This window comes from Mirounga angustirostris, unplaced genomic scaffold (genome assembly GCF_029215605.1).
Source record: "Mirounga angustirostris isolate CCGP_5_RB_7025 unplaced genomic scaffold, mMirAng1.0.hap1 SCAF_2, whole genome shotgun sequence".
In the NCBI taxonomy this organism is placed as follows: domain Eukaryota; kingdom Metazoa; phylum Chordata; class Mammalia; order Carnivora; family Phocidae; genus Mirounga; species Mirounga angustirostris.
In genome coordinates, this window is record NW_026991710.1 from 83,475,798 (window position 1) to 83,488,709 (window position 12,912).

Here is a 12,912-nt window from a genome sequence, read left to right on the forward strand (position 1 = left end):
GTGAGGGGTGGCTTCTCAAAGAAGCTGATAATGTGATCAGAGACATGAATTACATAAAGGACTCAGCTTTGTGAAGCTGGGACAGGGAATGAACATTCCATGCAGGCAGAGCTGACCACATAATTTGTGGGGCCCCTTGCAAAAAGAAAATGTGGAACCCCTTGTTCTAAAAGCAGAAAAAAAATACCATTAAATGTGCTAAAATATAAAGCTTTCTCATTTCTTCTATGGTCTTTCATCGGACTTGATATAGTGCTTTTTATTTGTTATATTAATATTATGATATATTAATGTTATTCTCAGCAAAGAAAATTAAAATTTATAATTATTAAATAAATGTTACCATTCATCTTTATATTGTGTCATGCCAGTTTTAAATGCAAAAGTAAGAGAATTTAACTCACAGGTGGTATCTCCTCACAGATGGCATCATGAATATTGCACAATTTTTTATTTCAGGGCTTGTATATACATATATCTTTAACTCATAGCAGAAGCATTGTACAAAATTGATTCAACTATTTTTCTCAGCTGCTTTTTTTACTTTTTTTTTAAATTTTTTTTGTGGAACAAGAACTAAGTTTATTTGTTCATTTCTTGCACTTGAAGTATTCCTCGATGACATCCTTCGCCTGAGACTCTTTGCCATAGTCCTTAACCACCACACAACTGCAACCAACCACTTTATGGGGTTTTCCCTCTCCGTCAGTTTTACAGAGGCCTACCCATTCCCCTAGTTTCTTGTTGTCATCAACCTTGATTAGGTTGATTTGGTGTTCAACACAAAGGGCCTCCACCAGCTTGACATACATAGCTCATCACAGTTGGATGCAAGCACACAAAGATGGGCCTGGCGCTTGTCTAAGGCTTTGGCAGCTTCGCGAATTCCACGTGCTAGGCCATCCTGGATGAGGGCGGTCTTCAGCACCTCTTGTAAAGCAGTATTAACGTCCATTACACCTCCAGCATCAATGCCTTCCTCGGCCATGGCGGTGGATCACGAGTGTAGCCGAATCTTGAGTGCACGCGACCTTCCGCCTCCGCACGACTGGGCGGCGGCAGGGAAAGAGCTGTTTTTTTACTTCTTGATAGGCACACATTCTATAAACGTTCTCCACCTTGAGCTTAACTTAAAAGTAAGGAAGGACTAAATGAAGATGAACATGGGTTAGATATCCTATTTCTCTCTTTCTATCTCATGATTCTCACTGTAGGTGGTTAGCTAATACTGGGAAGACACATGAGCAAGAAAGGTTATGGATAGGGCTCTTTGATTATCCATGCTTCTTAAAACATCACTGCTTCCTTTCAATGTTTGAAGCAAGTTCTGGTTCTCAATAGAAGGTGTGCCATCTCAGAGCTGGCAGTGTGCCTGCTTACTAGACATGCTTACCTTGTACTCACTTTGAGTCATATTGAACCTCTACTACACACTGTAGGTCCATCAGAATTCTGTGGTCATGGGGCCCTGTAAGTGCTACATGCAAATGAGGTGGCAATGAATGATGGAAATATTATATGTATTTCCTCTGCTCACCCATGTGCTCCACCGTGCCACTAAATTTCACTTACAAAACACAAGTTAAAAGATAAAATTATTTAAAAATTTGAGATTGCATCAGTAGGGCATTAAACCAAGTATGGGGCCCTTTTGATAACAGGGCTCTATGTGATTCCACAGGTCACACACCCATGAATCTGGCCTTCCAGGCAGATCAAGAACTTGTGTGAAGGCCTGAAAGCAGAAATGAACTTGTCACTTTTTAAATGAGAAAGCAGGCCATTGAAGCTTGGTGGGTGGAGAATGGAGGAGATAGGTCAATGAGGAAGGAACTAACAGATGACATAGGGCTTTGTTTGCCAGGCTAAGAAGTCTGATGTTTACTCTAATTTTGATTGGAAGCCATTGGAATATTGTAAACTAGGAACATCATGATCCGATTTACATTTTTAAAAGATCACTCTCCTTTGGAATATGAAGTAGTCCCAGAGAGGTAGTGATGTGAACTATGGTGGAAAGAGTATAGATGGAGAGATGTGCAAAATTTAGGATATGTTTTAGAAGTTGAGTGAACTTGGCTTCTATTGGGTTAGGTGTATGGTATGAGGGGAAAGAGCAAGAAGAGATAATTAAGGTGTTTTTTTTTTTCCTTGTTCAGTGAGGTGAGGAAGACTAGTAGTAGAACAGGTTTGATGGATATAGGAAATTTCTTTTGTCCAAGGTGAGTCTGAGTTGCCTGCTAAAACTCCAAGTGATTTTGCCAAATTGGCTATTTAATGTAAGGCCTAACAGTTGGTGAATAAATAAATATAGCTTAAAGTAACATATAGAGCAAACTTAGAGAATTATAAGTTATTCGCCATTTTTCTCTGTAGGAGAGGTGACTGGCTCTTCTTCAGATGGTCAGTTTCAGTGCACAAGCTAACAAGGTCACAAATAAAATCTTCCTTTTCTTTGCTCCTCTTAATAATGGGTTACTGTACATACCGAGGAAGATGTGTAGGTTCATCCATTAGAGAAGAAACAAAATCTTATTAGCAGCAAGTCACATAGATTCTGGGATTTGTGAAGGTGGTCTAAAATTTTGTTTCAGTAATTACTGGCAGCTCACATATTACTCCAACAGAAATAGCCTCAGATGAGGTTCCAGAGGTCCTTTACTTTTGTTAGTCTTCTCTGTACTTTTATTTCTCTGCTTTTTGGATTTCAATTAAATGTCAAAATCAATGGGCTAAAGCTGACCCTGTGAGGTCACAACCAGAAGACTAGTATCTTGACTTCATCTTTAGCCACTTGTGTTGCAGTTACTCATGCTTAGTGAGAGTTTGCTTGGGCTGTTTGGGATTTGCAGGAGTGACATTAGAACAGTAATGCCCCATTCTCTCACTGACATCCATCACTTCTCATCCCATAGCATCTATGAACTCTTATATGAAGAGTTCCTACCTACCACAGATGAAGATGTGAAAGGAGAAAGGGTGATGGGAGAGAGCATCCTATTATGCCTCATAGCTACCATGAGAGCATCCATCAAATGCTAGCCATTTCTATACTTTGTTTTTAAACCTTAGATACATATGCAGGGTAAATGGTGTATTTCCTCATTTTGCAGATCATATCGCTGGTAAATTTCATCTTAGGGAATCAAATTCATACTGTCAAGTGACAAAATCTGTGTTCTTTCCATTATACAACACTGCCTCTGTAAAAAAAAAAACTCTGCCATGTGAAATTTTCCTTTTTACATACCAAATATCCATCTGCTTTTGTGTTCTAACTGGGCTCACTAGAATGTTACTTTTATAGACTAATTCAATATCTAATTTTACAAATGAGAAAACCAAAGCACAGAGGGATTTGCAGACCTATCCAATGCCACATAATAAACACATTTAATAATAGTAGCTTAATAGTGTTAGATATTAATTATTTAATAAGATTTACAATTTGTCCTGGTTAATCAGCAATAGATGTAAGAAGGGATTGAAAGTTAAACTTCACTTTTCCCCAAACCTCTATATAAAATACAAGTTTTTATTTTGCATCGTTTAAATGAATCGTGGTGGATAAATGCAATCAGAGATAGGACTAGATTGTAGTGTGTCTTCTACTTAGCCTAATTCTACATCTACTTGTCCTTATTATTTATGAAAATTGGTTCAAGTGTAATCTCATTGTTGTTCTCAAATGGAAGCAAACATCAGAAATTATATACCCAACATGCAAATGGCATTTTCTTTCTGAACACAAAACAAGGAAAGGATACCACAGAACTTTCCTGTAACACAAATTAAATTGACATGATTTACTTGGGACTATAGCAGAATCCACAAGGACTTGGATATTTTTTAATATCTGCAATTAGATATAATGTTAGTCACTGTGTGAATGAGGCTAGGAAAGAGGGTTTTTCAGATATTGTACAGCATGAAATAAAACTAGAATTCACTTCATTAAGGAAAGAGGTTAAAAAAAAAAAATCACTTTTTTTTTTTTTTTTTAGTGTCTCCAAAGATTTCTGAGACCTAGATAAGCTGTTAACAGTGTTTCAAAGCTTCGTAATATTTAGGTGTTAACTCTACAGGATGGGAACTACTTGGTTAGAAAAATAGGAAGAATAGGCAATATTTTGCAGCACTGTGGAATTCATCAGGACCAAAGTGGCCGAATGCAGCTAAGCATAACATAGTTTTAGTGGCTTATGTAAAATATGCTAATTTGTCCAGATCTTAATTGGAAAAATCTATTCTTCTATGAGAGAAATTATACTGTTCAAGGCAGAATGCAAGAGGTAGATAGAACATCAAGTAATGATGCCTATTCTAGATGCCAAGGGAAATGTGTAAAGACTGAAGGGTGAGTAAAAAATTGGAAGAGAAATATGTGCTCATACTGTACTCTTCAGTGAATAAAGGTTGTATGTCTCTGTAAGGAGAGACATGTATGAAGTATTTAAAGCTGAAAGTCTTTAAATAAGCAATTCGCCAACAAATATATCTCAAGAATCTGTGTGCTCACAACTGTGATCGGTCCAGTGGGAAATACAATGGCCTATGCATGCTTCCTGCCTTCAAGGAGTGCCCAGGGAAGTCACAAGTAGAAGATGCTGCAACAGTGAGCCATAAAAGGTACAGCCAACATAAACAATAATACCCGCCCCCCCCCAAAAAATGTATTTTCCCACTAAGGCCAAATGTACTTCACAGAGCCATTTTATATTCAGCTTTATAATGTCTAATATGATAACTGTTTTGGAAAATCCTTTGATGAATATCCAGAGCACTTTGTGTGGATGCGGTAGCTGTGTGACTGGGGCAAATACTCCTTCTCTCTGTGTTTGCACGTGTAAAATGGGGATAAATAACAGAACTTTCTTGTACTATTGTGAGATTGAAAAAAAAATGTACAAAAAGTGCTTAGCCTGATCAGAAGTCCTCTCATTCGGTATGAGTCGTTGTTGTCACCATCATCATCACTCTGCAAAACTTGCACAGACATGTTGTTAACGGATAGAGTTGAATGAGAATAAGAATAGAAGTGTCCTCCTTTTTTGCAGCAGTATCTCTTCTGGGGAAAACTGCAACTGTGTACATATCTTAATAGGTAACACTAATATCTGACATTGCAATTGCAATCACTCAAAAAAAAGAGTTGTTTATAATTCCGTTCAATAAACAATCACTGAGTGTGTGAATATGGCAGGCATGGTAGTAGGCATGAGCATACGAAGATAAATAAAATACATCCCACTCTCAAGGACTTTAGAGTATAAAGGGAGATTCTGACATTTAGTAGCTTGTGATCAGCACTCTGCTAGAGCCATTACAGAGTGCTATGGAGGCAGATTGGATGTAGGCCTATCCTAGTCTGGAGGAGAAAGGAAGCATCTGTGAAGATTTCTTGGAAGAATTATGCAATGGATGAGTTATATTTAGATGAAGGGGATTGCAGAACAAAGCAAGGAGGCTTGCATAGGCATTGTGTTTTGAGGGAACTATAAGTAGTTTTGAGAACCTGGACTAAAGTGTAGTGTAGCGGACTTGAAAGGAAAAGAATGTACAAATGTCAGCAAGCAACTCATGAAAGGATACATGAATGAGGAAATAAGTGAGTAAAGTAGGCTCTGGTCCCACACTGATCTAAAAGTGAGAGGCAGTGTGGGCTATGGAGTAAAAAGTCAGATAGCAGAGAAACTATGGAAGCTTCTAGCTTTTAGCACATTGGGCTGAGGGAGAGACTAAGTCACCACTCAAAGGTTCATTTACTCCCATGTAAAGCAATCCTAGCTGAAGCCTGATTACATTCTTTGGATTTCCATTTCTTATTCAGTCATCAGAATTAACGACTGGCTATGGCCTAACATAGCCTTCTATGCAAGATCAAGGAATCTGAACTTGACCAAATAAAAAATAAAGTAATTAAAAGCTTAAAGTATAAAAACAATATATGTCACCTTACATTTTGGAAATCCCCCATGTATCAGCAAGTTTCTGGATACAATTCAAATGTATAGAAGATTATATTAGGAAGTAGCTGAAGGCTCCAAGTACAGTGACAAGACTTGCCTGAGTACAAGCAAGAGAAAGTGAGAACCTGAACTAGGTCAGCTGCAGTGGATGTGGACTGTAGGTAAGCCAAAGAAAGATGCTTATGAGACAAATCATTAGGACTCATGACCAATACAGAGAGCTGAAGAGAGAGGACAGGTTCTATGTGCTTTGGCTTATTTCTGATTTGTTGAATATTCTGGTAATTTGAAGTCCAATTGACTTAACCATTTAGGATCAGCCCCATCTCTTCAATGTGGAAGTGGATTCTACAACCCCATTTGGACTGTACCATCTTTCTCTTAAAGATGCTCTAGCAGCAGATCATGGGGATCATACCAGTTTTACCTCCATTATCATGGACTATGAGAAAGTAGTATTATAATATTTGTATTCTCTATTTTGCATCAATCTCCTTGACTAGATCTTGTCCCTACATACACATATATATGTACATATGATTATGACATAACCTCATGATGAAGACTTGAGAACATTTGAAAATCATCAAAGGAGTAAAAATAATTACAGAACAATTCTACTCATATCTAAATGCTGAAAGGAGCTCAGTCAAACACATAATTATTGACCAACTAGGACCTTTACACAGTGCTTATGTTTCCATATAATTCATGTTCAGTATGAAATTCCATGACAACGTTTAAAAGCCATGAAGTCTCTCTGTTTTTATTTTTATATCAATTTTTGTTCAGGTGATATGTGGGAAGCAGTAAGTGCAGGTCTGGATTAAGAAAAGTAGAGTAGGAGTGCCTGGGTAGCTCAGTCAGTTAAGCATCTGCCTTTGGCTCAGGTAATGATCCCAGGGTCCTGGGATCGAGCCCCTCATTGGTCTCCTGCTCAGCAGGAAGGCTACTTCTCCCTCTCCCTCTGACCCCCTCCCCGTTCATGCTCTCTCTCTCTGAAAGAAAGAAAGAAAGAAAGAAAGAAAGAAAGAAAGAAAGAAAGAAAGAAAGAAAGGGCAAGAGGAAGGGAAGGGAAGGGAAGGGAAGGGAAGGGAAGGGAAGGGAAGGGAAGGGAAGGGAAGGGAAGGAAAGGAAAGGAAAGGAAAGGAAAGGAAAGGAAAGGAAAGGAAAGGAAAGGAAAGGAAAGGAAAGGGTAGAGTTGCCTTACCTGTAAGTATTCTGATTTGATAGGTCTGGAGTGGGACTTGGAAAATTTTATCTTAAAAAAAAAAAAAAGCTGCTCAGATGGATCTTATGTGCATTCAAGGTTGAAAGGACAGGTTCCCTAGATAAAGTCCAAATCCCTTATGCCATTTATGGTCCTCTACCCCCTGACCCTTGCCTGCCACCCTAGCCCCATTTCCCCACTGCAGTCTGCTTTCCATTTATACCCAATAGCTTGCAATTCTCCAGTTGTATTAGACTGAGTTGTGCCTACCTGCCATGTCTGCCTGTATAATTCAAGAACCCAGCTTAAAATTAATGACCTTTGGCTTCTCCTCTATTCTATAAGAACTCTTATCACAGCATCATATGAATACTTTATACCAGGATCAGAAATATGCCATTCAAAAGTTGCCTGCAGCCTGCAGCTATTGTACCAAGACTGTTGGCAAAATTTAACTCTCAGAAAAACTGTTCCTATGTTTGAGGAAAAACACTTTAGCAGAACTTCTGTTTATGCAGAGAAAAGATCCAGATCCTACTCTGAAGGGGAAATGGTGAGCAAAAGGAGAGCTAAAAGCCTGAGGATAATAGGGCTATAAGGAATCTTGGTTTTCTGGGGGAAGAGATGTTCTGACAAGGACAGCGTCTGACTGAGAGACGACAGAGTCCTGGATTTCAGAGATCTTAGAGCATCTAAGGCAGCAGACTGAATTCTGATCCTAAAGCAGAGGCTCTTAACCTGGTTGTTTGACTTGGTGCTGACGGATGGGTCTAAGCCAGAGGGGGTTATTGGAGACAGAAGGAAATTTGAGACTTCCAGGTGCCTCCTGCTTCTTGTCACAAACAACAGTACTAGAAGTGTTCAAATAAATATTTGCTCTCCTTAAAAGCTGTAAAAGGTGATTGTTATTAGCTTATCTAAAGCTCTAAAATTCCCTGGTGTGGAATGAAGTAGGATCTGTAGAGACATGTCATAGGGTGTGTTTGTTTGCATTCATAATTGATAACCTTTATTGAGTATTAACTACACTAGGTACTGAATGTCTCTTGGTTCATCTAATCCTCACTAAAACCTATAAACTTAGTTTATGAAATAAGGACGTGGAAATAGAGACATAGAGAATTTCAGGTCAAAACATCTAGCGAGTGGCAGATTGAGTTTCGACCCTTCTCTGAGTCCACCTAGAGCCCACTCTTTTAAAAACCATGTAACTTAAGACAATGCAGTCCACAATGGCAAAGGTAAGGAAAACCTACTGAATAGTAGGTTTATCATGAATAGTAAAGAAAAAAAGATTAGAATAGAAATTTTACCAAGTATACATTTAAGTATGTCACTGGCAGCTAAAAAAGCACATATGTGATACAAAACAAAAACAAAAAAAATAAATGTTTTATTTAGGACCTATTTCACAGTAAAAGCAACCTCATGTTCTCTTATTACTGCTTTTTCAGTAATAAATTTAATTTTGATGGAGTCAAATTTCTTAGTATTTTACCTGTACCACTATGTATTTCTATTTTGTTGAAACGTATCTTCTTCCTTGTTCCATTTAATGATATTTCCCAGCTTTAAATGTACTAAAAAACTCCTCTACGCAGTTAAGTCGAACTTGGGAGTTTACAGAAAAAAACCTTCTTTGCTCCTAAGTAATTCATTTTTCTATTTTTTAGGTAAGGAACTATTTTATCAACACTTAAAAAAAGATCTACAATGGGGTACAGATTCTTCTAATTTTAAGAAAGGTTTCCCCACTTTCCCCACTGAAAATGCAAATCACCATAAATATGATTTAGTACTGATAAAGCCACATTTTATAAAGCCATATACATTAAGTGCAGACACCAAACCCTTTTAGTGTTTCTTTAAGAGATATTCCTATTGTAATACCCATAAAATGACCTATCTGAAGGGCTTTTGCTTTTTCAGTTATATGATACAAATTAAATTTGAATAATACTGCATTATGTGTCACATGAGTTTCAGTGGCTGCCACTTAGCACATCTTCTTTTGACAGAGCAGTAAGCATGGCGGTTTTGGTGAAGAAAAACTATCAGAAGATAAAGGGCTATGAATGGATTTGAACTAATCAAATCAACAAAAGCTATTTGTGCCCCACTCAAAACTGCTGGAAAATGGTGTGCAGAGTCCTAAAGAGTAGAATAAGGATAAAGTTTCTTCTATTTCCTTACAGACCAAGATGTTGTGGAGCATTCTTTGCCAGTACAATACTCCAAGGGTTAACTTTTGGTAATTAAAACCATTCACCACAAGGGTTAGCTTTTGGTAATTAAAACCATTCACCCTTATTATTAAAGTTTATCTATATTTAAAATCTGAAGTCAGCCAGCATGAAGAGCTAAATTGTAATTAGTTTAATAAAACTATCCAGGGAGGTTATGTGATCTAGCAGAAAATATGGAAAGTCAACGAGATGGGTCTTCGTTTCAGCTTTGGGATTGAGACCTATCTGTTACTGTAGGCCTCAGTCTACCCTCTATAAAATGAAGACAATAAACTTCCCTTCTTCACAGTGCGGGCAAGACACTAGTAATTCAGCACTGCTGTCCTTACTGATGTCTGGCCAACAGTCAGTGTGTTGTTGACAGGGTGTTTTCTTCTGCTTCCCCTAATGCTGGTCTTCCAGTTTTCCCATGGATGGATGCATTGCCTCCCAACTCATCTGCTACTTCCCACTTTCCAAATGCTGGCATGAGTCATTTTACCATTAGGGAGAAAAGTTTGATTTACCTTTAAAGATTTTTAAATTGTTAGTGTATGGTCTAATACTTGTCTTACATCACAGAGCTTGTCAAGTATTAATGCTCTTTGGGGAAGCTGGACATTCTCAGGTACTGATGCTTCATTAGTTATTTCATTTTACTTCTATTTATCCTTCCTAATTATGTATGCCTAGGTTAGTATTAAAGTAGACATAAATAAAGTAGATGATTAAGAATAGACTTCGATTCCCAGATAAGTAAATAATGGATCAGTTTATTTTTAAATCTTTTTATTTCTTTCAGTTGGTTTTTTACAAACTTGGATATTAAATGCCCATAAACCTCATTAGTGGAAAGATCATTGATTTTGGAGTCAGACAGATTTGTTTGAAACTCAGTTTTGCTCTTGAGACCTGGGCAATCTATTCTTGCTAATTCTCATACCTGCCATTGATGAAATGAGGATAATAGAAGGCTGTGAAATTCAAGGTTGGCATATAAAGTGCCTAGCACATGGCAAACACTACATTAGTTGCTGCCCCACACCCTCTGTGCTCCTACTCCTTACCCTACCAACACACAAAGGCGCCAGGGAAACAGAAATGAAAATGACAACAGCCACCAGACTTTAAGTTCTTCTAGGGCAGCTACTGATATTCTTTCCTAAGTACTTTGGTTTCTCCAGTTCCTGGCTCTATGCCTGGCATATTATAACTCAATAAATGTTCGTTGGGAGAATATGCTGTGTCTATATATAGGAACTCACAACCAATACTGGCTAAAAATTGGCATTCTCAGAAAAAGGTAGGAAAATTAGACTAAAAACAATATAGAATGTAACACATGCAAACACCTAGTAGGAAGAGGTAGATTAGTGGAAGCCTAGCTTGTCTGAGAAGGACTAGAGCCCAGATAAAGAGACTACAGGAAAGGTTAGGAGTTAATACAGATGAAATAGAGAAAGAACAGGTCACCCTTTTATACTCTGTCAGATCTTCATGAGACTTAGGGGGAGAAAGATCTTTTGAATTAAAATCTTGTCCTCCATGGAGGAAAGATTTTTATCACGAATTTTGGGTCATTGCTGAGAAAGATCTTTAAATAACTAACACCAGACATATAATCTAGGGAACCAGTGGCCAGTCTCAAGGTATCCAGGATGTATTCTTGAAATGCTTATAGTCTCAGGCCTCATTTTCCCATCTGTGAGTAGAGACCAATCAGTAGGTTTATTCATTCAAAGTTATTTGATTCTTCACAATGACTTTCTCCAAACGTCCAAAGCATGTCTCCTTTACCTGTTCAGAGTGCTGGGGTGGGGGGCAAGGGGGGGTTCTTTCAGCTATTAAAGGACTCTTAAAAGTACCACAGAGAAAACACACTTTTCACTATAGCAAGTTTACCTGTTTTAATTTTTATCAGGAAAGGATTTATTCTAAATATGCTAAATAATGTTTGCAAATTGATTCTGTTATCGTGAAATAAAAATTAGGATTCTTTTCCAATATGGTTAGAACCTAAGTTAGCAAAGCTACATTGTTACTAAATCATTCTAGAATAAAGACCTGGCATGTTTAAAACTGGGCGCTATTCCACTCCCTTGGTACCTTTTGTTATCCATTTATAAATAATTCTTCAGAGGTTTGGCTTGCTATTTTAATCATTTAACAGGCAATGGACTACAGCACATGCATAGAAGTTGACCACTTACCACCTTCGCTGCTACTAAGGTTGTCTAAGGCATCATTCTGCTTTACCTGGATTTCTGCAAAACTGTCCTTAATTGGTCTCCTTTTCTCCACCCTCACCCCTCCCTAGCCCTACTGCCTTCTCCATATAATAAATGGAGAGATAATAATAAATTGTGAGTCATGTCACTCATCTGCTTAAAATCCACAGTGACTCCCCTTTCTGTGCTTCATAAAAAGCCAAAGGCCTTATGGTGGTCCATATAAGAATGTATATAATCTCTCAACTTGTCTCTGCTTTTCCCTCTTCTATTATTCTCCCCCCCATTCTCTTCATTCCAGCCATACTGGTTTTCTTGCTGTTTCACGAAAATGTCATGAATGTTCTCAATTAAGGATTTTGTTCTAGCTGTTCTCTCCACCTAGGATTCTCATTCATTAGATGTTCTTATGGCTTTTACCTTTACTTCCTTCATGTCTTTGTTCAAATGCCATTTTCTGTTTGAGGTCAGCCCTGACTCAAATCTATTTACACTTGCAAACCACGTAACTCTGTTTATCTTTCTAAAGCTTTGTCCTTGACATTTATTATCTTATAACAAACAAAAATTATTTTATTTACTATGATTATTATTTGTGTCCCTCTTATCTGACATAGCTCAATGAGGGCAGGATTTGATGGCTACTGAATCTTCACTGCCTGTAATAGCTCTTGGCATAGTAGGTGATCAATAAATATCTTAAATAAATAATGCATATTTTAATATTATGTATGGACATAATAAAGTCACAAATTGTGAAATGACAATAATTAAAGAAAATGACTATATATTTTTTACCAACTGTATGAAACAATAAGTGCAAAAAGATCTAGAGAAAGAAGTCAGTGTAAGATCTCTTGTAGTATGTACACTTTACAAAGGCTGGATTTCTTTGTTCACTATTAAGAGATTGAACATACAAATGCACAATGGCCAGACCATATATAATAATAGAACTTGGACCTAAAACCTGCAGCAGCTTACCCAGGAAACCCACATCTTTATCTATAATAAACAACCCAGGAAGCAAGCTTGCTGTAAGTCAGACTTGCAGGAAGCCAGATTTCTATCTCTAGGGACAGTATAGGAAGCTAAACAATAATTTCTACAACAATCAGCCCCAAATGACCAGGACTTCATTAATAACTGACAGCTTCCCTATTTTTTGTCTCTGTTTCCAACTTAGGACCAACCAGAGAAAGCCAAATATGTGCCCCTTAGCTAGTCACATAGGATGTCCCACTTCTAGTTAGCCCACCTCTAGCTTCCCCTTCAATCAG

The 12,912-nt window shown here is 37.7% G+C and overlaps 1 pseudogene; it reads right to left on the bottom strand.

Moving 5' to 3' along the window:
- Positions 1 to 556: 556 nt before the first annotated feature.
- LOC123847573 (small ribosomal subunit protein eS12-like) lies at positions 557 to 1,065 on the bottom strand (annotated as a pseudogene).
- Between the last annotated feature and the right edge of the window lie 11,847 nt (positions 1,066 to 12,912).